The 22149-nt window shown below is 47.5% G+C and overlaps 1 protein-coding gene and 1 long non-coding RNA gene across 2 annotated transcripts in view; one reads left to right on the forward strand and one right to left on the reverse strand.

Moving 5' to 3' along the window:
• The window catches only part of STX8 (syntaxin 8), a 251858-nt gene that overhangs the window by 100342 nt on the left and 129367 nt on the right, over positions 1-22149 (forward strand). The gene's annotated exons all lie outside the window — the stretch shown is intronic.
• On the reverse strand, positions 5201-9636 carry LOC125927604 (uncharacterized). The gene is made up of 6 exons (XR_007459384.1): positions 9000-9636; positions 8035-8119; positions 7534-7636; positions 7076-7155; positions 6696-6835; positions 5201-6043 (listed from the first exon to the last, which is right to left on the reverse strand). It is a non-coding gene; the product is annotated as an uncharacterized LOC125927604 (long non-coding RNA).

A 22149-nucleotide genomic window follows, 5' to 3' on the forward strand; every position in this document is an offset into this window, starting at 1 on the left:
CCTTCCGGCTTTGCCTTTTCCAAAAGGGAAAAAAGAGGGGTGCGGGGGGGTTTTTTGTTTGTGTTGCGTCTTTTCCCAAAAGGGGGGGGGTCTCCCCCCCCCCCCCCCCCCCCCCCCCATCATTGCCTGTATCTGTAGCTTGTTCCTTTCTATTGCTGAAGACTTCCCCCACTGCATCCCTGTCGATTCCTTCACCGGTCCAAGGACACTGGCCTGTTTCCGATTTACAGCACTCTGGAATAATGCCGCTGCAAACACTTGTGTTTGGGTTTTTGTGTGAACCAGCATTTTCATTTCTCTTGCATGTTTCCCAGGAGTAGGATTGCCGGTGTGTATGATGAGCGTATGTTTAGTGCTCAAAGACACTGATGGACTGTTTTCCAAATCGCATTCCTACCAGCAGGGTATCCGAGTTCCAATTGTGTCTCATTCTCTCCAGCACTTGCTAGCGTCATTTAAAAGAAGGTTTCAAAGAAACTGAGTGAAGTTAAAGAGTCTGTAATACTTTTCTAGTTTTTCTGTAAATCTAAAATTTTTCTAAATAAAATTTTAAAGCATTTATTAAATAAATAAGTAAATAAATAATTAGTAAAAAAAAAAAAAAAGGTTCCAAACCATTTTTAGCACCTCTTTAAAAATTTGTTCCATTAATATTTTTTATAACGTGGAGGGCTTATCCCTTCCCCTCCAAAAGTCAAATCTCTTTTTCTCTGAATAGTGAAAGTTTTATTTATATGAAGGTCATTTAAAAAATAATTGGACCTGGTTCTCATTATTTATTGTATGTATGGTCTATAAAATCACTGTGACCTCTGAATTAGTGAGTACTGAACCATTGATCCCAGGGGAAATTCAAGATTAGGTTCCCAGGAGAGTTTGGTCACAGCCTTTTGTCAGCTGATCAATATGTAATCTTCTTTTAAGTGTGTTTCTGTTTAAAGACACACCGTTTCATCTCTTTCATTGATTCATTAACATTGAACTCATGCTCACCAGCCCTGACAAAACTTATCTAAAAATGCATGCGTTTTCTCCATCAGGCACATCCCAGCCTGTGCTTGGGGGCCATGCCCAATCACCCGCAAAAGGCAAAACAGTGTGAAAACCATGGCACTAAATATAGACCAGGAAACAGACACTCGGTGGTTACAGTGCGAGGGCCCAAACAAGAAGATACCACCACAGCTGGGAGGGTGCACGTCAGATGACTCAAATTCCTCTCCGCTCCGTGCGTGTCCAGGGATGACCACACAAGGGTCACGAATATCACTGTGGGGGTTACCGATACATTTTAGCGTGTGGGCAAATTCGCCTATATTTTGATGTTTTAGAAAATGCTTAAATTTTGCTTAATTTAAACCGCGATCCGTAGTGATTTGGTTTAATGCCAGGTGTAATAAAATATGTTTATTCCAATAAATTGATGAGACTACTAAGTGGCCAAACCAGGATCATTTGGCATGAAGGTTGCTTTAGAAACACCTCGAGACCTTCCCAAGATTTCACCCCCATTGCAAAGACAGGCTCTTGATTTATGTTAGAAGATCTCGTGCACCATTCAAACATATTAAGCACACACTTCATTCTTAAAAAGTAATATAAAATGTTGAACTCTGAATTTTATCCTAGTAATGGCTATCGGGTATGTGTTTAAATTCACAGAGACAGATTAATGTACTTCCCAAACCCCCATTGCCTCAAAGTAATTATAAGTTTTCTAGATTGGCTGCCAGTGTGATATAGGCCCCAAAGAAATCACCCCTCTTTACCGAGACAGAACAATAAATTGGTTTTCCTGAATACAGTGGGTAAAGAATCCAAGTTCCTGACCTTGAATATTTCACTGGTAGTGTTCTGTGCAGTAGGGAACAATCAGGATGACATTTGCTGAAATGTTTGAGATTTATAACATAATAGCTTGAGCATATGTGCCAAAAAATAAAAATCTTAAATCCTATCACATCAAGATTAATCGCCTATTAAAATACTAACAAATAGTACAGTACAGGTGGTGTAATAAGCTGTCTCCCTTCATATATTGTTACAAGACAAACTATTTTGGCGGTGACGTGACATGCCGCGTATCTTCCGTGTTGGGAAAACGGAAAAAAGAAAAAAAAAAAACCCTGGCTACTCCGTCATTCTCGGTGTGGATTTTGGCATTTCATTAGGAAGTGCTATCACAAGCCCTTTCGCTGAAAAGCATATGCGGCTTTCTGGAAACTGCTAAACTTCCTGGCTTTGTACTGCTGCCACAAAACCGTAGCGTCTCCCCGTCATTAACTGGTACATATTCATTCCTCTTCTATCTTTGTAGCGAGTAACCCATAGAGCACTCCCGTGAAAAGGAAAACAGTAGTCCGCTTCCTCCCTCTCGCTAGGCGTGCGGAAATTAATCCCACGGGCAAGCATCTTCTTCGCATCCGGCTTTCATGTAATACCTTCGACTGTGGACCGAGGCGCGAGCGCAGCAGGAACGGTAGGGTCGTTGACCGCGTCTCTTGGTCGAGACGGTTCTCGGAGCCTGTTGGAAGACGGCTCACGAGATTTCGACATTAGCCTCCTCGTAGGCTAGAATAACAAATAATGGTGTTGCCACGTCGGCTTCCAGCGAATGGCCAGGCAGTCAGCGAACATTTAGTGAGGATCCAGTCTGCGCTAGGCATTCTCGTAAGAATCGTTAGATCTTACAAGATCTTACGATTGAAAGTGCCAATAGGTACGATTGTAAGATCTTGTAAGATCTAGCAAGATCGTCCCCGACGCCCGAGTTGATTACCCCCTTTTCTTGTGCTCGGGGTCTTTGGTGAAAATGTCTTAACGGCAAGACAAGTGTAGAAGACAGCTTTTGCGATATTAATGCACCTAAAGTATCATCACAGTTTGGTTTTTTTGTTACTAGTTTTTGTTTTGGGGAGAGAGAGAACGTGTGTGCACGCGCACGTGCGTGAGAGCAGGGGAGAGGGGCAGAGGGAAAGAGAGAGAGGGTCTTAAGCAGGGTCTCCATCCCACGCCTGGGAGATCACGACCTGAGCCGAAATCAAGAGTCAGATGCTTAACCGACGGAACCACCCAGGTGCCCCATTATCATCATGGTTTCAAAAAGTAAATCCTAGCTTGGAAGCATGTCACGCTTTTTTAAAAAGTGCAAAAGTTTGGAAAATTTAACAACTCAGACGCGGACGACATAAAGCCCATCAACAGGTTGACCCATTTTTCAAATCTTGTGACTCAGGTACCAGTTTCCTTAAGTGACTGTTGCCTTGCCTGCTTGCGTGGTGCCCTAAAGCTCTTCCTTTGGAGAGGTTCGCTCTCCTCCCCGGCCTCAGAGACACCCAGCAACATGCCGTTCTTTTCCCGAGATCCTGGCCTGGCTTGCCGGACTTCATCTGTTTTTACAAAACCGACTCTTTTAGCAGCGGCATGAAATATCATGTCTCTTCTCTCCCACTCGCAGTGGGAAAAGGAAAAAAAAAAAAAACGCTCCGTGGTCGTTTCCCTTTGTGGATCTTGGCATGTCATTGGAAAGTGCCAATAGGTACTCATTTTTTATGCCTCTCTGGAAGGCTGGGAGCAGCCTTCCAAGTCACAAAGCAAACTCGGTCCCTGACGGTTCTCCAAACTCAGGTCAGAAAGGTGGGAAGCTTTTATTTTTCTAGGCAGGGAGTGCATGAATAATATACTTACAACCTGCTTAGCTGCCCCAAGTTCTCCCGTGTAGCCAGCGTCCCCGCGCAAAGAACTGAACATCAATCTGTCACTGATGGTCAGCCGAGCAGCAAAGAGCCAGTGTTATTGTGAACCTACAGCGAATGCCTTGCTTCCCAGCTGGTGATCGGTCTGTGTTAGACAGCAACATGTTCGCCTCGACAAATGAGCTGGACCTCCGTGCCGCACATCTCTGCCAACTTTTGAAAGAAAGAGTCTGTCTCAGTTCTTTTCGGGGGTGAAGACAAAAAGTCTGTCTGCCTTGACACGACCAGCTATTGAAACATCCACGGACATATCCACGGCCCGTACCCTAAGGAAATGGCTTTGAGGGTCAGGAAGTTGCATCAAAGAGAAAAAGAGAGAGAGAGAATGTGTGTTAAGTGTGTAATCACACACACACACACACACACACACACACACACACACACTATTCGCTGTTTTTCTTTTGGAAAGACGATGTGCTCATGACACTCTTGCACATGAAAAGGTCCTGGGGTTTAGCATCTTAGATCACTTCTCTAAGCTCCGGGTGTTACTGCCATGAACAGTGCTTCCCAACTTTGCACGGAGGGCTATTGTGATGAGTTACGGTAGAATGGCCGGGTCGAGGCAGGAAATAATTCCACTGAGCCATTGCCGACTGGACACGGAGTGTCTTACGCTTCTGAAAGTTCACTAGGACCGGAAGGTGCCGGTGTAGTCCAGAAAGCCTGGCCCAGCCAAAGGACTCCGTTGGTAGAGCTGAAGAGCCGAGTAAGAGAAGAACGTGTGAAAGTTTTGTGAATGAGAGATGGAGGGAGCCCCTGTGGATGGGAGCGGACATGCAAGGAAGATCTTTTTTGTGTGGAACTTGATGTGGCACGCTGCTGTGGCCTGGGGCAGGGGCGGGGGGTGGGGGAGGGAGGTGTGAATGAATGAGCGATGATAGGGAGGAAGAAGTCACTCATGCACGGGGGAAGGCAGAGCGGACAGCCTTGAAGGAGGGTCAGAAAGAAAAGTTGTGTATCGTTTGGTGGGAGTTTAATAATTTCGTAACCACCCCAGCCCACTGGATAAGCAGATTCTGTTATCTTTAAGTACAGAGGTGTAAAGGAGCCGCGGGGATTGTGTTTGCACCTCGGTCAGGGTAGGTGGGGCTCTCCAGACTCCAGGAAGAGCTAGTAAACATAAGGTAGATGAAACGGAAAGAAAAGAGCTCTGGAAGGAGAGGGTGGGAATCGCTTTGGTGTCAAATTGCTGCAGAGCTGGGCCATTCTTCCCTGAAGGAGGAGTGGGCGAAAGCTTTGGGAACGTGGGGCTAGTGACTTCAGTGTTGGGAAGCTACTGAGGATTGTTGAGAGTGTCTGTGACAGTAAAAAGAAAAAAAAAGAAAAAAGTGGTTCATGTGGATTTTGTTGGGCAATGACGTCGAGGATCACGGATGTCCGTGGCCCTATAGATTTCGATGGAAGCATTAACTAGGATGCTGACAGTAAGGGAGAGTGGGGCATGTCAGAGAGCGGGAAAGGAAGAATCTGCAAGCTTTGGGGAGGGATCGAAAGGGAGGGCTGAGGGCCTGGGATGATAAGAGATGGCTCCCAGCCCCAGTAAGTAATGGTACCAGTCGGTTAAGCATCCAGCTTTGGCTCAGGTCACGATCTCGCTGTTCGTGGGTTTGAGCCCCACGTTGGGCTCTGTGCTGACGGCTCAGAGCCTGGAGCCTGCTTCAGATTCTGTGTCTCCCTCTCTCTCTCTGCCCCTCCCCTGCCTGTGCTCTGTCTCTCTCTCTCTCTTTCAAAAATAAATAAACATTAAAAAAAAAATTTTTTTTTAAATAAGGAAGTAAAATCATCTCATTCAGTGATCCCCCCTGTGGGATCTAATGGAGTAACTCAGATCGGAAGTCATTAGACTCTGAAAGTAATTCTCAGCTGTTTTCTGTACGGCTTCTCTTTTCCTGCCTTTCCTGGTGAGACCTTCCAGGGTTGTGGAAATGGGCTGGGTTATGCCATCACCACGCAGCTTTCCCTTATCAGTCTTGACCAAGGTTTGAAAAATCCCACGTGGGAAGGACTTACTTTGTTTGCTTCGTGTCTTTTTATCTTTCCTGTATGCCAGGGGATATTCTGGTGAGAACTTTTTCAGTGGTTAAAAAAAACAAGAAGAAGAAGGATGGCAGGGTGTTCCGGCTCTAGACTAACCCCTTCCCCTGTCAGGAAGGAGCATCAGTGGTACCTTCTTGATGAAAACTTAACCGCATTTATATGGAGGAAAGTATAGTAGCAGTCAGTGTAGTCAGTGGCCATCGGTTATCGCAGTGCCAAGATACGGCTCCTGAAGATAAAAGTTCATTCTGCAAAATGATTAACAAAAGGAAAGAAAGAAAACAACTTTTAATTGTTCACAGATATATCATCCCACTGTGTTATATATATATATATATACTGCCGTGCTAAAAATAAGTGTTGTGTTAAGCACCCATCTGCATCAGAAGAAATACTGAGTTAGAGTCAAAAGGAATAATGGTCTCGCCCTTGCTGAAAAATCATCTTTTGTGTTTGATTCGGTTATGCATGCCGCGTTAAGGAAGCGGAATACATAATGTAGAGTTGAGGACCAAGCCCCAGTGTAATTGGCAGTGTTACCAGGCAGAGCAGGGCTCAGCAACCTGGGGGCCCCGCTGCCTGCCCGTCCCCTGTACGATACACAAGCTAAGATTATAGGCTTCTGTATTTTTAAATGGTTGGGAAAGCCAAAAGCGGTAATGCTGCTTCGTGACATGTGAACGTTACATGAAATTCAAACGTCAGTGTCCATAAAGTTGTTTTTTTTTTAAATTTTTAATACAGCCATGCTTGTTCGATTACATATTATCTATGGTTACTCTTGGTGCTAATTGCCACAGAGACCTACGGCCTGCAAAGCCTAAAATATTTACCATCTGGCCCATTGCGGAAAATGTTTACCAACGTCTGGTCCCAAGCTCTCACGTGCATATGAATTACCTGGGAATCTTGTGACAGTGCAGATTCCTGGTCAGGAGGCCGGAAGTGGGGCCTGGGAGTCTGCATTTCTGACTGCTTCCAGCCGGTGCCCAAACCACTGGTCCCTGGATCACACTTGGATCTACAAAGTGGCCTAGGTACTTGAGGGGAAAAAAAAAACACACACACACAAAGAAAGAGGTATGTTGTAAAGGAGAGGTTATCGAATGTTTCAAGCAGAAATCGACGTGTTCTACTTGACCCAAGGGGCCAGAGCTGGGACCCGGGGGTGCCGGTGTCGGATTTTACTCCAGGAAGCACTTTGTAACCGTGAAAGGGAATCATAGAATCATCGCGGTGGCCCCACAAGTACATGTGACGCTGACAGACGAGGTTCCTACCTTGGGCAGTGGCTGGACTTCGCCAGAGGGGAAAGCAGCCACGGAGATCCCTCCCAGCGTAGTGCCTTTGACATGAAAATCTGCAGGGGGGGGGGGGGGGGGGGGGGGGAGGCAGAAAGGCGTTGCTTGTGGGGAGGAGAGGCCTCATCTCACTCAACAGGGGTGATGTCTGTTGCCTTAATGTCTCCCAGCTGGCACAACAGCTACTTGGTGCCCCTCTGTGACCAGCTCTCGAGGCCTGCCGTTCACCACACTCGTAAAAATCAGCTGTGGCTTCTATCATTTAATTTGTACTTAACGTTACTAGAGTCGCTCCTTGTGTGCATTGAGAGCCCACAGCCGTCTGACTCCGTTTTCCTTGCTCACGTACACAAAGTGGTGAGCCGTAATCCCTGCCCCTGCTCCTTTCCCACTTGGATTCATCTCTCCCTCACCCCTTCTCTGAAATCTCTTAATACCAGACTGGGGAAAGCCTCCATGCTTGTAACGGGGTCCCCCAGCCACAGGCTGTCGTCGGCCCTCAGGAGGGAACCCTCTTGTTAATGGCTCCATCAAGAAGTCCTTTAAAAAAAAAAGAAAGGAAAAACCAGCTGTTTTGAGCAAGACGATAAATGTTGGAGACTTTAGCCCATTTGGACAGATGTGCAAGCCGTAGAGCGTTTAAGCAATCTGATAGTTAGCTATTGATGAATACTTTCAGACCATAAAACTCACGAAGTTAATAGCACAACGATCTGCACAAAACAACCCAGTGAGCGGCCGCAGTCGTGGGCTCGTGGCGTTTCCTACTTTGAACGCTTTTCATTTCAGCTCGTCACGGGCCTTTAAAGACATGATTTATGCTCCCTAATGCCCCAGGGAGGTTAAGTATTTTCATATTTATTGCACGGAAGAGCATTGTGTGATTGCTTGCCTGTCCTGAAATCAGTTTGGCTGGAAAAGGACACAAGAATTCTGACCTCAGCTCTGCGGCCGGAGCGGGCGTCAGCACTTGAAAAATGTGAATCAATATCTTGCCCAGAGAGTTTATTTCATTCTGCTAACCTGGGGGAAGAACAGATGGTGGGAGGCAGTGCGCACACAATGCGGCCTTTTCTTTTGTAAATCTGCCTTGTATTCCCCCCCCCCCCCCACTCCCTTCCCCCATCTCAGAGCTCGATGTTGATGCAGGCCAAACATCTCTCAGCTCGCCCGGGCTTTTTGGACGGTTCATCATCCACTCTGTTATGTCCATTGCCATCAAATTGTTATCCGGATTATTAAAACCTGAGTAGCCTGGAGTCCAGATTCCGTCCTAAGCGTGGTGGCGATCCCGTGGAACCTCAACAGATGGCTTCTTTGGTGCGGCACGGACGGAGATCAGGGGCTCGGTTCCCACAGTTACTTCCTCGTGGGCTCCCTCGTGGAGGAGACTCCCCCGTTGTCTTCCTCCCTGCACACCACTCGTATCAGTCTTTTCAAAAATACCACTTCAGTCACAGGACTTCAATGCTCAGAAAGCTTCGGGTGTTTTCTCATTACCTAACGGATGATGCTGGAATCCCTTAGGTCAATCCTTAAGGCCCTTTTTCAGTCCACTTCTAAGTTTCTTCAACGCCATGTAAGTTTCTTGTGCTTCGATTCCAAAGATGCCTTTTTTACATACGGGATAGTGTTCTGGTGCTCTCTACGCGGTGGGAATAAAGCGTTACATCGTTTTCAGCTCCTAAATCCCGGGCCGTCCGGGGCCCTGTCCTCTGTGTCTGCCTCCTGGGTCTTGTCCCATCCCCGACGGATGAGCGGTACCCTGATCCATCCCTGTGGCTCTAGCCTCGTACGGGTGCTGGTCAGCTTTCACTCTGTCTCCCCGCAACGCCAGGTCCGCCTTTCCTCAGCGCCCTCACCTGGAGAGGGACCTCCCCCACAAACGCGTTGCGCTCCTTACCTTCTTTCTTGGTCATTGGTGTCCCCATCCCGCTTGCTTCCAGGTCAGGCCTGCTGTAGCGTGTCACCAAATGCAGTTCCTCTCACCCCTGAGACGTCTCCCCCATCTTTCCTCCGCCTGGTCCCGAGGCCCGTCTTCTCCCTTTGAGAACCAGTGCCGAAACCGGCACCAGCATTTCAGTGCCCCAGTCTATCTGCCCCTCTGCTGACAGATCCAGCTTCTCTAAACAAAGATGATGGTGTTATTTCCACGCTAGAAACCTCTAGTGGCTCCTTGTCCCCTTTAGGGCAAAAGAACAGCTCTCAGAGGCTGGCACACGAAAGCCCTAGGCGGCCTCACCTACTGGTGGCCACGCCGACCACAACGACCCATCCCAGTCCTCTGCCTTCTCACATATCGTCCCCTCTCCCGGGGATGCTCTTCCTGCCTTTCCTATCTAACAGACACAGTCAAAGCTCAAACGTCATCTTCTTCATAAGCCTCTTCCCCATTGGCCCCTTTCACTGGGTTCTTGCTACACTCCGTGAAGCCAGGCTAGTGTCCCCCATGTTGGATTTCCTCCCCCTCCTCATTTCGATATCTGCGGTCCCCAGAAGTGCTGTGTGTGTGCCCCTAAAGACAAGGGACTGCCTCGATCTTGTCTTTCAGTAGAGAGACAGTAAACGTTTTCGACGGAGTGACTGAATGTGCCATGAGTGACCGTCACGGGCTGACACATGGGGACGTCCTTGTGACGAAGGTTCTTCGGCTCCATCGAAAACACCAATTGAACTTTTGTTCAGTGCAAGTGATCACAATAAAGTTACAAGGAGGGAGTAATTCTTCCCCATTTCGCAGGGTTAGACACCAAGACTTGGGTTAAATTATTGGGGCAAGACTATACCGCTAATAAACGAAAGAGTCACGATTTGCAAGCAGGTTGGCCTGGGGTCCCAGCTCACGCCTTGTCTACTGCGTCCAAATGCTGGTATTAAAGACTCAATCTTAAGAGCGCGTCACGGGGCCCTCCACCGGGATAGTGATTTCGTGATTATAAAGCACTTGGGATGCGCAGAGGAAGCCCGTGTTTTTGCGGAGGACCAGAACCCTTTTCACAGCCGCCTCCGGTCCTGTGTCTGCATCTGTGCGCCCTTCGTATTGTTTGACTCACAAAGGAAACTTGTTGATCCAGAGTGAACCAATGCAACCTTCCTCCTCCCCGATCTCCAAAGTATCCCCACAGACGAAGAAAATGTTTTAAGCCGCACCTGAGCTATAAACAATTTATTCTGAAGGTAACAGTGTTAGTATTTCAGTATGTAAACCTTTAGCTAATAAAAATCAAAGTAGCCTAATTTGGAACGTGCACCCAAGGTTAGAGGGAAAGCTTGTAAACGTTTTCAAAGACTCGGTATTTAATTCTATCACCAGCTAGCAAAATAAATCGTCCAGCTGCTAGCCCTGAAACAGACACGGGTTGGAAATGAAATGTTAGTTTAAACGCGTTGGTCATTAGAAATCAAAAGGAACGTGAAGTGTACCTTCTAGTTTATGAGAAACAAGGTGAAAGTTCCCCAAACACATTTGTGGCAACAGGGTTTAAAATTGCTTCCTCAGCTTTTCTTTTAGTGGCTGATACTCAGCATGGAATACGTGCGACTACGGGGGCATTTTTTCCCTTCCTTTTTCTTTCCTGTTGAGAGGCAAAGGTTTGGAAATCAACGGGAAAGTGGGCATCAGGAAATGTTAAATTCCACTTCTCTACGTGTCCAAGCTGCTTGTCGTGGACTGCAAGCTGCGTGCCAGACTCTTCTGGGGGAGGAGAGGTTACTTTCAATAATGTGCTAAGACCGACCCGGAATATTTAGCCCGCACATCTGCTCACAAGCTCCGGCCTCACGTAAGGAGGTGATGCTGGAATTAATTAACTCCGGTCGGTGCTCCGAGATGTTTTCTCCACATCTTGTTCTATCCTCATAAAACTCATAGAGGCAATCGGAACTTCTTTTATTTTTCCTTGAGAACTGTTTAGGAAAAAAAAAAAAAAAGGAAAAGGAAAGTATGTGAAAGGAAGACGCTCTGGTGGAGCAGCATTCTCTTGTTTCGAAACAAATGTTCAAGAAAAGCACAAGAGTTTTATTTCTTCAGAGGTGCGTCTGGAACTTCAGGTTCTGGTCGGGTTGTAGCTCTTTCCTCCGTTATGGCGATGTCATTTGAAAGAACGCGGGAGTGTATGGGGCACCTGGGTGGCTCAGTCGGTTGAGCAAGCGTCCCACTTCGGCTCGGGTCACGATCTCACAGTTCGTGGGTTCGAGCCCCGCGTCGGGCTCTGTGCTAACAGCTCAGAGCCCGGAGCCTGCTTCAGATTCTGTGTCTCCCTCTCTCTCTGCCCCTCCACTGCTCACACCCTGTCTCTCAAAAATTAATAAAAGTTAAAAAAAAGAAAAGAAAAGAAAAGAAAAGAACATGGGATTGCATCATCAGAAAACCCGGAGACTGAGTACAGGGGAGCAGACGGGGTGCCGAGCCACTCATAGATTTATTACAAAACGTTTTGCGAAGCGAGATGATATCCCAAAACTTACCAGCTTCAGAAAGGGAGGGAAAAGAGGGTTCTGGGAAGTGTCTGTAGGCACAGCACAGCGTTCCTGGTCCCGACACCGTGATGCTAACACCAAGATCACTGCTGTTGGCCTGTTGATCTTACACAGGTGCACTTTACCCTCAGTGGAGAGGACGCCTGCTTTCTAGACGCAGGGTTTCTGTTTGCAGTCATGACAGCATTTTGGAAATAGATAGCAGGGAGGGTTGCCCAACACCCTGAACGTAATTGAGGCCACTGAATTGTACACTTAAGTTTTACATGATAGGTATTTTACCACTGTTAAAAAAAAAATGTAATAAACCCATACCATTGTATACTTTACATGGGTGAATTTATATGAATTATATCTTACTAAAGCTGTTTAAAAAAAAAACAGACTGAGCGTAGTTAGGGATTGGGATGTCCTGATAAACTGAATGTTCTGGGTGACTAACGGCTAATACATTCACACTGAAACTGACAAGTGAAAGGGATTCTTTCATGGGATGAGAATATGAACTTGAAAAACATTTTTTTTGTGCTTCAGTGGGTTTTGTAGTCCGTTAATTATATATCTTCAGAAATATGACACTTGGCTGTCTACGGACTATCTATCTAGATCTGTTGTCCAGCCCGATGGTCACTGGCCGCACTTGGCCGTTGAACACTTGAAATGTAGCCGGTCTGAATTGAGATGTGCTGTGTGTGGAAAATAACACTGAATTTTGAAGATTTGGGATGAAGAACACAAAGTATCTTGTTAATAATTTTTATGTTGTTTCCATGTTGAAATGATAATATTTGGTATATACTAGCTTATATAAAATATACTATTAAATGGATTTGATTCTTTTTACTTTTTTAATGTAGCTTCTAATTTTTTTTTAATTTATTTAGAGAGAGAAGAAGGAGAGTGAGTAGGGGAGAGGCAGAGAGAGAGAGAAGGAGAGAGAGAATCTGAAGCCGACTCCGCACTGTCAGCACAGAGCCTGACGCGGGGAGCCCGACGTGGGGCTTAAACTCAAAACCACGAGATTGTGACCTGAGCCGAGATCAAGAGTCACATGCTTAACCAACCAAGCCACCCAGGCGCTCCATGGCAACTAATTTTTTAATTGCATATGTGGCTTATATTACGTTTCAATGGGACAGTCTGGTCTAGAAAATCAGACTGACTCACCCAGGATTCATGGACTTTGAGAGAAATGGAGAATCACTTCTGATGACTAAGTAGAACACAGCAGAGTTTCCTGCATTGGCCCGGATGTTAAGAGAATTAGCCGCCCCTTCGTCTCTAATCCAGAGCTGTCACAAAGGGCAAGACCTAGGAAAGGTCCTTCTCTAACCGAGTCAAGGGCTCTGAGGAGCCAGCTAGCCTCTGGTCCCCGGAACACAGTTTGATGTGCTGGGGCGCGTGGTTCCGTAACACAGAGTTACGATCAAGAAGTCCAAGGAATATGGCGTCAGGAGATCCAGGGGGTCAGACTGGTGGAGAGGCAGTTTCTCTTTGGCAAGAGGAGCAGACTCACAGCAGGACTAGAATTACAGCAAGGAGAGAGCCCTCACAGGCAACACATGCCCTTTCGACTCTATTTTAAGAAAATTAAAAAAGAGCGCCTCTGCCCAGGGCCCCCCCTGCCTAGAGAAGGCGCCCCCAGCTGTGCATGCAGGACCCTGGGCTCCCGGCAGGGGTCCTCCCGGTGGCTCCGAACCTCACCCCATCTGCAGGCCAGCCTTGCGGTTCTGGTTCTGTGCACGTGTAACCCCCCCCCGCCCCCCCCCCCCCAGATAGCCACAGCCAGTAAGTCATCTCCCCCAGTGTTAATTATTCTTTGAGTTAGTGCTCTGGTTATAAAGTTACAGAGGTTTCAAGTGGTCTGGCCCTAACGGTGTTTTCACCATAGATCCTGTTACTTTTAGAGCATGATATTGCAGGGTGTGAGGATTTTCAGGAACACATAGCTCCCAGTGTGGCCAAAATACCCCCGTGAACTGTGTCCTGCACCTTCGGTAGGCAAGTCGCAGGAGGTCAGGGTGACTCCACTGCCACACCGAGAAGGTGTTTGCCGTGGATGCAGGTTAGGACTGTTGTCTGTATTGATCGGGTAAGGCTGGGTTAGCACGGTTCCCCTTAGCGACAATGCGGGCTGCCTGGGGCCCCGTCTTCTGTACACACAGCGTCGTTCCTATGGGCAAGTGTCCCAGTCCGCTCACTAACACACTTTTGGAATTCATCCTCTTTGCACATTGGCGAATGCCTACAAACCTTTAGGAAACAACTCTCCCGCCTCCACCACCACTTAGTAAGGAGAAAACAGGCAGTGTGAACTTGAAAATCGTAGAAATTGGAGAATCATTAGTGGTAAAATAGGAATTTCAGACCGCCTTTCCCTGCTAACTAAAAAATAGGTACATCTAGGCATAACTTACATTTTCTCGGGGCCGAACCTCTGAAAATCTTCAGAGAATACATTTTTCCACCCCTGTTCCTTATTAACAGCGAAGTTCTGGGGCGCCTGGGTGGCTCAGTCGGTTGAGCGTCTGACTTCGGCTCAGGTCACGATCTCGCGGTTCGTGGGTTCGAGCCCCGCATCGGGCTCTGGGCTGACAGCTCGGAGCCTGGAGCCTGCTTCGGATTCTGTGTCTCCCTCTCTCTCTGCCTCTTCCCTATTCGCACGCGTGCTCTCTCTCTCTCTCTCTGAAAAATAAATAAACGTTAAAAAAGTTTAAACACAGAGAAGTCCTTCAGAATGTCGAAACTCAGGATTTGGGGGCAGCCTTGGCACTTTATCTAATTAAAAGGCAGATTGGGTTCTAATTAGCAGGGTGCTTTTTAGTGTCTGGTTGATCCTACTTGAGAAGAGAGAGAGCAATTATTACGGGATCAGGGAGGTGACCTTGAAGCCATGTTTCAGGTGTGTGTGTGTGTGTGTGCGCGTGTGTGTGCATGAGAGAGGGGTAGGGATGGAGTGTGACTTGTCTGTAAAAGTCCCGGCCGTAAGGTGTGTGTATCCAGCCCTCTTTTGCGAGGACAGACCTGCACAGCCCCAGCGAGGGAGCAGAGAGCGACAGCATTAGCAGACCATCTCAGACTGACTCGACTGTCTCAGGGACCCTTCCACACTTACGAGCGCGCACAGTTACCCAGAAGGAAGAATCACATCCTGCCCTTCTTTAGCAAGTGTTGCAAAACTTGGGTCATAATGGATGATACGGAAATTCTTTAAAACCGTTCACTTTTCACCGTGAAAACCTTCGGGTGGTAACATTTGAAGTCCGTGTGTGTTGCTCCATAGCTGGTAGCTATTATCTTTCATTATTAATAATGACACCCCCCGTTTTAATGACATGCTGAGGAATCATGTCATTTGTCACGCAGACATTGATAGTATACCTGATTTAAATTTTTTTTAATGTTTATTTTTGAGAGAGAAAGTGAGTGAGGGAAGGGCAAAGAGAGAGGGAGACCCAGAATCTGAAAGCAGGCTCCAGGCTCTGAGCTGTCAGCACAGAGCCCGACGCGGGGCTTGAACCCACAGACCATGAGATCACGACCTGAGCCAAAGTCGGACACTTAACCGGCTAAGCCGCCCAGGCGCCCCGATAGTATACATGATTTTAAATGACAGTGACTATATGTAATACCACTAGTTAGGCTATTGAAAAGAAAGAACCTGGTCGGGGGGGATGTGTGATAAAAGTTTTCGAGATTCCATAGAGGGTTGAATGATGATTCCCTGAAAGATATATATTTTTTTTCCTCTGCACAATTTTGGAGGCCGTAGTATCGTGTTTCAGACAAAAAAAACCCCAGCTGATTAGAAAGAACATACAGACAGGAGGCCACATTTGTTCATTATTTATACACAGGGTTTGAAAAATAGCCTTTCTCCTCGTCAGAAACTATGGCCTGCATCCCACCCAGCAGAAATCCTGTTCATCCATCAGTATCAACCACAAAGGCTGCCTCACTCATGGACCTCTTCCTGTCCTTCCCAGGCGGGGATGATCTCTTCATCCTCTTACTCCCGGAGCCCCTGGTACCTCTCCTGCGTCCCGCAGGGTCCTTTGTGTCAGATGATTTGTCATCGTTTCTGAATTTCTTTTCTCAAACTTCAGACTCCCTGACGGAAGAGCAGCGCCCTGTCTCTGCAGCCTGGGAGGATGTGCAGAGTGCCTGGCACACAGGCAACTTTGAGAAAGATATTAGTTCCAGTTTCCAGGCAGGATTCAGGCACAAGCTGGGTGGGGATGAAAGGCAGGGCCCCTGTGATGCAGGGGCCCAGGACCAAGCAGTCGCTGGAGCCCCAGGGAACAGGAGTGGGCAGGCCCTTGGCACAGGGGCACAGCCCGAGAGGGTCACCCCGGGGGGTTGCCATGGTTGAGCAATGGGAAAAACACAGCGAGGGAGCAATTCTTTCACAGCTTGCGGTGGGTGGCAGTTTTATGAGGTCAGCACATCTGGAACATGTGTGGGGATCATCAGCAAACATCGATAAAGCCCACAAGCCGACCTGTCGTGGCTGACTTGTGTGCTGGGGCCCAGGTCCCTGCCCTACCGAGCTCTGTGGCCGGAGGGACTCCCAGGGTCCTGTGTCTGATGGATGCGGTATGCTTTTCAGTAATAATCAGCGGAAAACTAGGGTAGAAGCCTTGTCTGTGACTGACAGGGACCAGCATCTGAAAAATTCGTCTGGCAGTGTCTGGTCTCCTGGCAGATAAAAGTCTAACCTGCAGTAGGTTTGTTTTTTTTTTTTTTCCCTTTCCTTTTTTCTTTAGAGGATCACTGACCTGCAGAGGTTAAAGGAAAAAAAAAAGTAAAAAAATGGAAGGTCACGAAAGTACGTAACATATCAGCTTTTAACGTAGCATTTTGTTTTGAATTTTTCCTTCTTCTTTACAAATGTGTATTAGATTGGTTTTTCTTTATTCCATGTAGCACAGAGATCTCTAAAGAAGAAAAATCAACAGACCATGATTTTGTCATTTAGTTAGCATTGGTAAAGGCATGTACGGGGTTAGAAATTTCAGACAGTACAGGGGCGCCTGAGTGGCTGAGTCGGTTAAGCATCCAACTTCAGCTCAGGTCATGATCTCACGGCTAGTGAGTTTGAGCCGACGTGGGGCTCTGTGCTGACAGCTCGGAGCCCAGAGCCTGCTTCGGATTCTGTGTCTCCCTTTCTCTCTGCCCCACCCCCAGTTGCGCTCTGTCTCTCAAAAATGAATAACTGTTAAAAAAAATCAAGAAAAAAAGAAATTTCAGACAGTGCAGAAAGGCACAGTATAGTAAGGGAAGGTTTGTGATTCTCTGGGAGGTTTTATGCACAGATGTATACAGGTACTTTCTTATGGGTAATTATTATTTAAGGAAAAGGAAATACACATATCGTAAGCCTTTGCTTTTCTTTTTTTTAAATATATATTTTTTAATTTTTTTTTTTTAATTTTTATTTTTGAGAGAGAGACAGCATGTGAGCAGGGGAGGAGCAGAGAGAAAGGGAGACACAGAATCCGAAGCAGGCTCCAGGCTCCGTGCTGACAGCACAGAACCCAATGCGGGGCTCGAACTCACAAACTGTGAGATCATGACCTGAGCCAAAGTCAGATGCTTAACTGACTCAGCCACCCAGTCGCCCCTGCTTCTTTTTCGTAATGTTTATTTTTGAGAGAGAGAAAGAGAGTGTGCGCGCATGTGAGCAGGGGAGGGACAGAGAAGGGAGGGACAGAGGATCCAAAGCAGGCTCTGCATGGACAGCAGAGAGCCCAATGCGGGGGGGGGGCTCAAACTCACAAACCGTGAGATCATAACCTGAGCCGAAATGGAGAGTCAGATGCTCAGCTGACTGAGCCGCCCCTGAAAAACACTTGTGATAGTACCATGAAGGCTCAGGTAGGAACTAGGCAGGTGGAAGGTTTGGGTAGATGCCAGCACTCAGACTATTACAGTAGTCACCTAGTGTTCCTTTCCTTTCCGGGAGGCCACAGACTCTTCAGAGAAGCTGCTGAAACTGTGGACCCTTTGCCCCTAAAGCTTATGTATGTGCACGTGCATACATTTTGCCCACACAGATGCCTGCCCACAGTCCCGAACCGAGAGACCCTGTTCTGGTTGGAGAAGATGAGAGCGCCAATGTCTGGAGAATGAATGGCAGTGAAGAAGTAGGGGGCCTGGGTTTCTGGGAAGTTTCCAGTTCTGTATAGAAGCCGATAGGATGAAGACTGGGATGAAGCCGTTGGAGTGCTCAGATCCTCAGTTTGCCTCAGCGGGAGCAGCGTCCCCAAGCACGGCACCACAGCCCGGGGGTGACAGGTGGACAGTGAGCGAGGGCGCATGTCACGGAGGCCAAATCGTAGGCCGACTTCTCCAGCGGGTTGGTGTTAAAGGAAAGAAGCTTTAGAGGCCTGAGCTTGACGGCTGGTTTTTATAGGAAGGGAAGGATCCGAGCGCGTTTGCAGGCTGAGGAAGGAGCCATCGTCACCTGCTTGAGGACGCGGCAGGGGCTGTGGAGGAAGAAGGCCCAAAGGAGGGGAGCATATTGGGGTCCGGCACACGGGCGCTGGATCGAGGAGGAGAGAGAGGACATACAGACTGAAGGGAAGGGCATGTGTGTCTAGGTGAGTTTAGAGGTGGAGGGGAGAAAGTTGGCGGCTGGGGGTCAAGGGCGGAAGGAAGTGGCAGGGGTTCCGGGGCAAGGTCCTGTGAGCGGGGATTGAGGGTCCTCGGCGGCTGATGCTTTACGACCGTGAGTGAGTTCGTAGGACTCATTCAAGTGAACGGATGCTTAGCGACTGTGTCCCATGGGCCAGGGAGTTACCCCTCTCGGAGGACTCAAGATCACGTCTGATCTTTCAGCGGGACTGTGGGAGACACAACAGTGTTGCCACAGCCCAAAGCTCATATTGCAGAAGTGGCCTCGGCAGCTAGAGCCATCGTCGTTGAAAATCCGCACAGCCCTCCGACAGGTTAGTCAGATGGGCGACGAGGGGGGCCTTTACTCAACGACTGAGAAGGTAACCTGTGCTAATGTGACAGATAATTGTGTCTGGCAGAACCACATGGGCGGCTCCCAATTCATGCAGTTTTTGCGAATCCTATGAGATTTAGCAGCCGGACCGGACATGTGCTCCCCCCTCTCCCCTGTTTGGTTCGCTTGCTGGCTTGTTTGTTTTAGCACAAAATCAGGTTCTGTACGAGCAAGAGAGAGGTCTGTGAGCTCAGAAAAGACAATCTTTTTAGCAGAGGTACAAGTGGCCCTTTAAGTTAGGGGTGAATCCTAACGCCCTTGACTATCGATGACTCCATGACCAACAGTCTGATAACAGAAGGTTTTCAGTACCAATGTGAGTAGCCATTGGCATTCTTGGATAGAGCGTTCTGGATACTGAACATCTACCCCCTATTTGCTGTCCTTGTCCATTCAACTCCCTCCTTCCATGTTTCTCCTATGAGTGATCCCAGCGGATGCCACATGTTTTCTGGAATACATGGTACACCCCCATTGTTAAAAAGGTGATTGATTGGGATGCCGGGTTGGCTCAGTCCATAGAGCATGCAACCCCTGATCTCAGGGTTGTGAGTTTGAGCCTCACGTTGGGTGTAGAGACTACTTTAAAAAAATTCAAAAGTCTTTACAACATAAAGGTGATTGATTATTAACAGTCTTTTATAAAGTAAGCTAGAGACTGTTAATAATTAAGATAATTATTAAAACATTTTCCCATTTTTCAGAACACTGGGAAGAGCTTGGCAAATGGGCCAGCTCTGAGGAGAAAACGGTCCATGGTATTTTATTTCTTGAATAAACCCTCTTGGGTTTGTCTTTATGGGACGTCTCTAGAACCATCTCCCGATAGAGATTGATCCTATCCTTGATTTCGGTGCCTCATTGTTTTTTGGTTTTGTTTTGTTTTGTTTTGTTTTTTAGAATAATATTTGTAATACTGACTCACTTCTTAGAAATCTCTGAAAAAGTTCTTGCTACTTAGTGGAGGAAGATCAATGTAATCAGTGGTGATGTGAAAACTATTTTTCTTTTTCAAAAGAAACACTTTCAAGATGTCACATTTCTCCCTGGGAGGAAAACAAATGTCTGCATTAGGACTGCTGTTTTGGGGCACCTGGCTGGCTCAGTTGGTTAAGCATCCGACTTCAGCTCGGGTCACGATCTCATGGTCTGTGAGTTCGAGCCCCGCATCGGGCTCTGTGCTGACCGCTCAGAGCCTGAAGCCTGTTTCAGATTCTGTGTCTCCCTCTCTCTCTGACCCTCCCCCGTTCATGCTCTGTCTCTCTCTGTCTCAAAAATAAATAAACGTTAAAAAAAAATTAAAAAAAATAAAATCTTAAGAAAAAATCTTGCTATTCTAGATTCTGTGGCCACAAGTAAATAAATCTTTAATACAAAGAACCGCACTAGCCGTCACAGGAGATAAAAAGAAGTGTACCATTCAGTTCTTCTCCTTCAAGGATTTGGTGTTATCCTTGCAGTGATACTGCCTAAAAAGCAATTTTTAATCAGTCGTATATGCTGAATACCTGCCGTATGCCTAGCAGCGTAGTTGACAACGTGAACTAAGAGAGGTATAAGGTATTGCCAGAATCTTCACAGAGCTTGCATTATATCCGGGCAGGGAAGACGCATGAAACAATCAGCAAACAATGCAGGACTGTGCGATTGAGCACTGAGTTGCACTGGGACATTAATTTTAGAAACCTAGTTCACTGTGGCTGGGAAGTGAGGACAAGAAGGAAGATCTTGCTTGGAGTGAAAGGCAAGTTCAAATGTGTGCACATGGTCTTGGGCAGTGGTTCTCAGCTTTTGCTGCAGATTAAAATCACCCGGGGAATTTTTAGCGTCCTGATGTCCAGCCTCCACCCAGTACCAGCTCGGGGGTTTTCCTACGTGTTTCCACAAATCTGTGGTGCCTTCCCAACACCAATTCTCAGATCCTCTGACACCAGCTGGGTGTCCTTCAATTCAACCCGGTCCAATCCAATCCAGTTCGGTTCTGATGCTAGTTAGCATCCGATCCCACACATTTAAGGGCTCAGTCCCGTGAGACTGTCCCTACCTCAGACACTAGTCACAGGCATCGGGTACCTGCATTTCCGTCCAACTTGACTCCAAATTCAGGGATTCCCACACTCCCCACTTCCATTGGATAGTTTGCTAGAATGACTCACAGAACTCAGGAAAATGGCAACAGCCAGATACAGGGAGAGATCTGGAAGGGTCCCTAGTGCAGGAGCCTCTGTCCCCTCGGAGCTAGAGGGTACCAGCCTCCCAGCAAGCGGATGCTTCCAACAGTATGAAGTTCTCTGAATCCCATCCCTTAGGAACTTTTATGGCGATTCCATCACACAAGCAAGGTTGATGAAGTCATTGGCCTTTGGTGACTGAACTTAATCTCCAGCCCTTCTCTCTGTCCCGAGGCCCAGGGGTGGGACTGAAAGTTCCAGTCCTCTGATCACATTGTTTTCTGGTGACCATCCGCCATCCTGAAGGTGACAAGAGTCACCTCCTTAGCGTAAACTCGGGTATGATTGAAAGGGCCTTGTTATGAATAACAAAGGACGCTTGTATCACTAGGGAAATTCCACTGGGTTTCAGGAGCTCTGTGCCAGGGACAGAGACCAAATATGTTTTTTATTCTACCACAACCAATTCAGTTAGAATGGGAGTAGGAACCAGGCATCTGTATTTTAGAGCTTCCTGAGATGATTCCAGAGTGTAGCCAGGTTTGAGAAGCATTCTTCTTGGGCAGTGGCTTTAAATGCTTAGTATTAAAGAAAAAAAAAAAAAAAAAAACTACTAAAGCTATAGCCCTACCCGCAGTCCCATTAAAGCCAGAATCTCGGGGCGCCTGGGTGGCACAGTGGGTTGAGCATCTGACTTCGGCTCAGGTCACAATCTTGTGGTTCACGGGTTCGAGCCCCGCGTCGGGCTCTGCACTGACAGCTCAGAGCCTGGAGCCTGCTTCGGATTCTGTGTCTCCCTCTCTCTCTGCCCCTCCCCCATTAGCACTCTGTCTGTCTGTCTCTCAAAGATAAATAAACATTAAAAAAAAAAAAAGCCAGAATCGCTGAGTGTGAGGAAGCGATTGCCTGGACTCATCCACTTGGGGGTCACTGTCAAGGTATAAATAAATGCAGGAGAGCTCATTACAAACAAGACAGGCCCGGGACAAAGGCTTGGGGGAACCCCAGAGGAAGGCAAGGTGCCAGCATAGAAATCAGAGGTGGAAGAAACAGGTTCGTGAGCCTTGGTGGTGGTTGTGGAAGAGGGTTTCAAGGTGAGGCCGAGGGCCTGTTTGAAAAGCCCTGGAGGGGTCGTGTAAGGTGATCTGGAAGAAAAGCCATTGCTTTGGTAATGGTTGTGTTCCCCAGGGGACTGACACGGGAGTGGCTTCACCCGAGTGTGAGTGTGCCGGGGTGGACCCTGGGCCGGGTCCTAGGACCTCACCCGCGGAGGCCACAGACGCCACAGAGGTGAACTCCCGGCGCCGGGACCCTGTCAGCGGAAGGAAGGTGAAAACCAGACCAGAGGGCATCAAGGTCAGTGAAGGAATTTGAGGTTTTGTTTTATTTTA

This window comes from Panthera uncia, chromosome E1 (genome assembly GCF_023721935.1).
Source record: "Panthera uncia isolate 11264 chromosome E1, Puncia_PCG_1.0, whole genome shotgun sequence".
Classification (NCBI taxonomy): domain Eukaryota; kingdom Metazoa; phylum Chordata; class Mammalia; order Carnivora; family Felidae; genus Panthera; species Panthera uncia.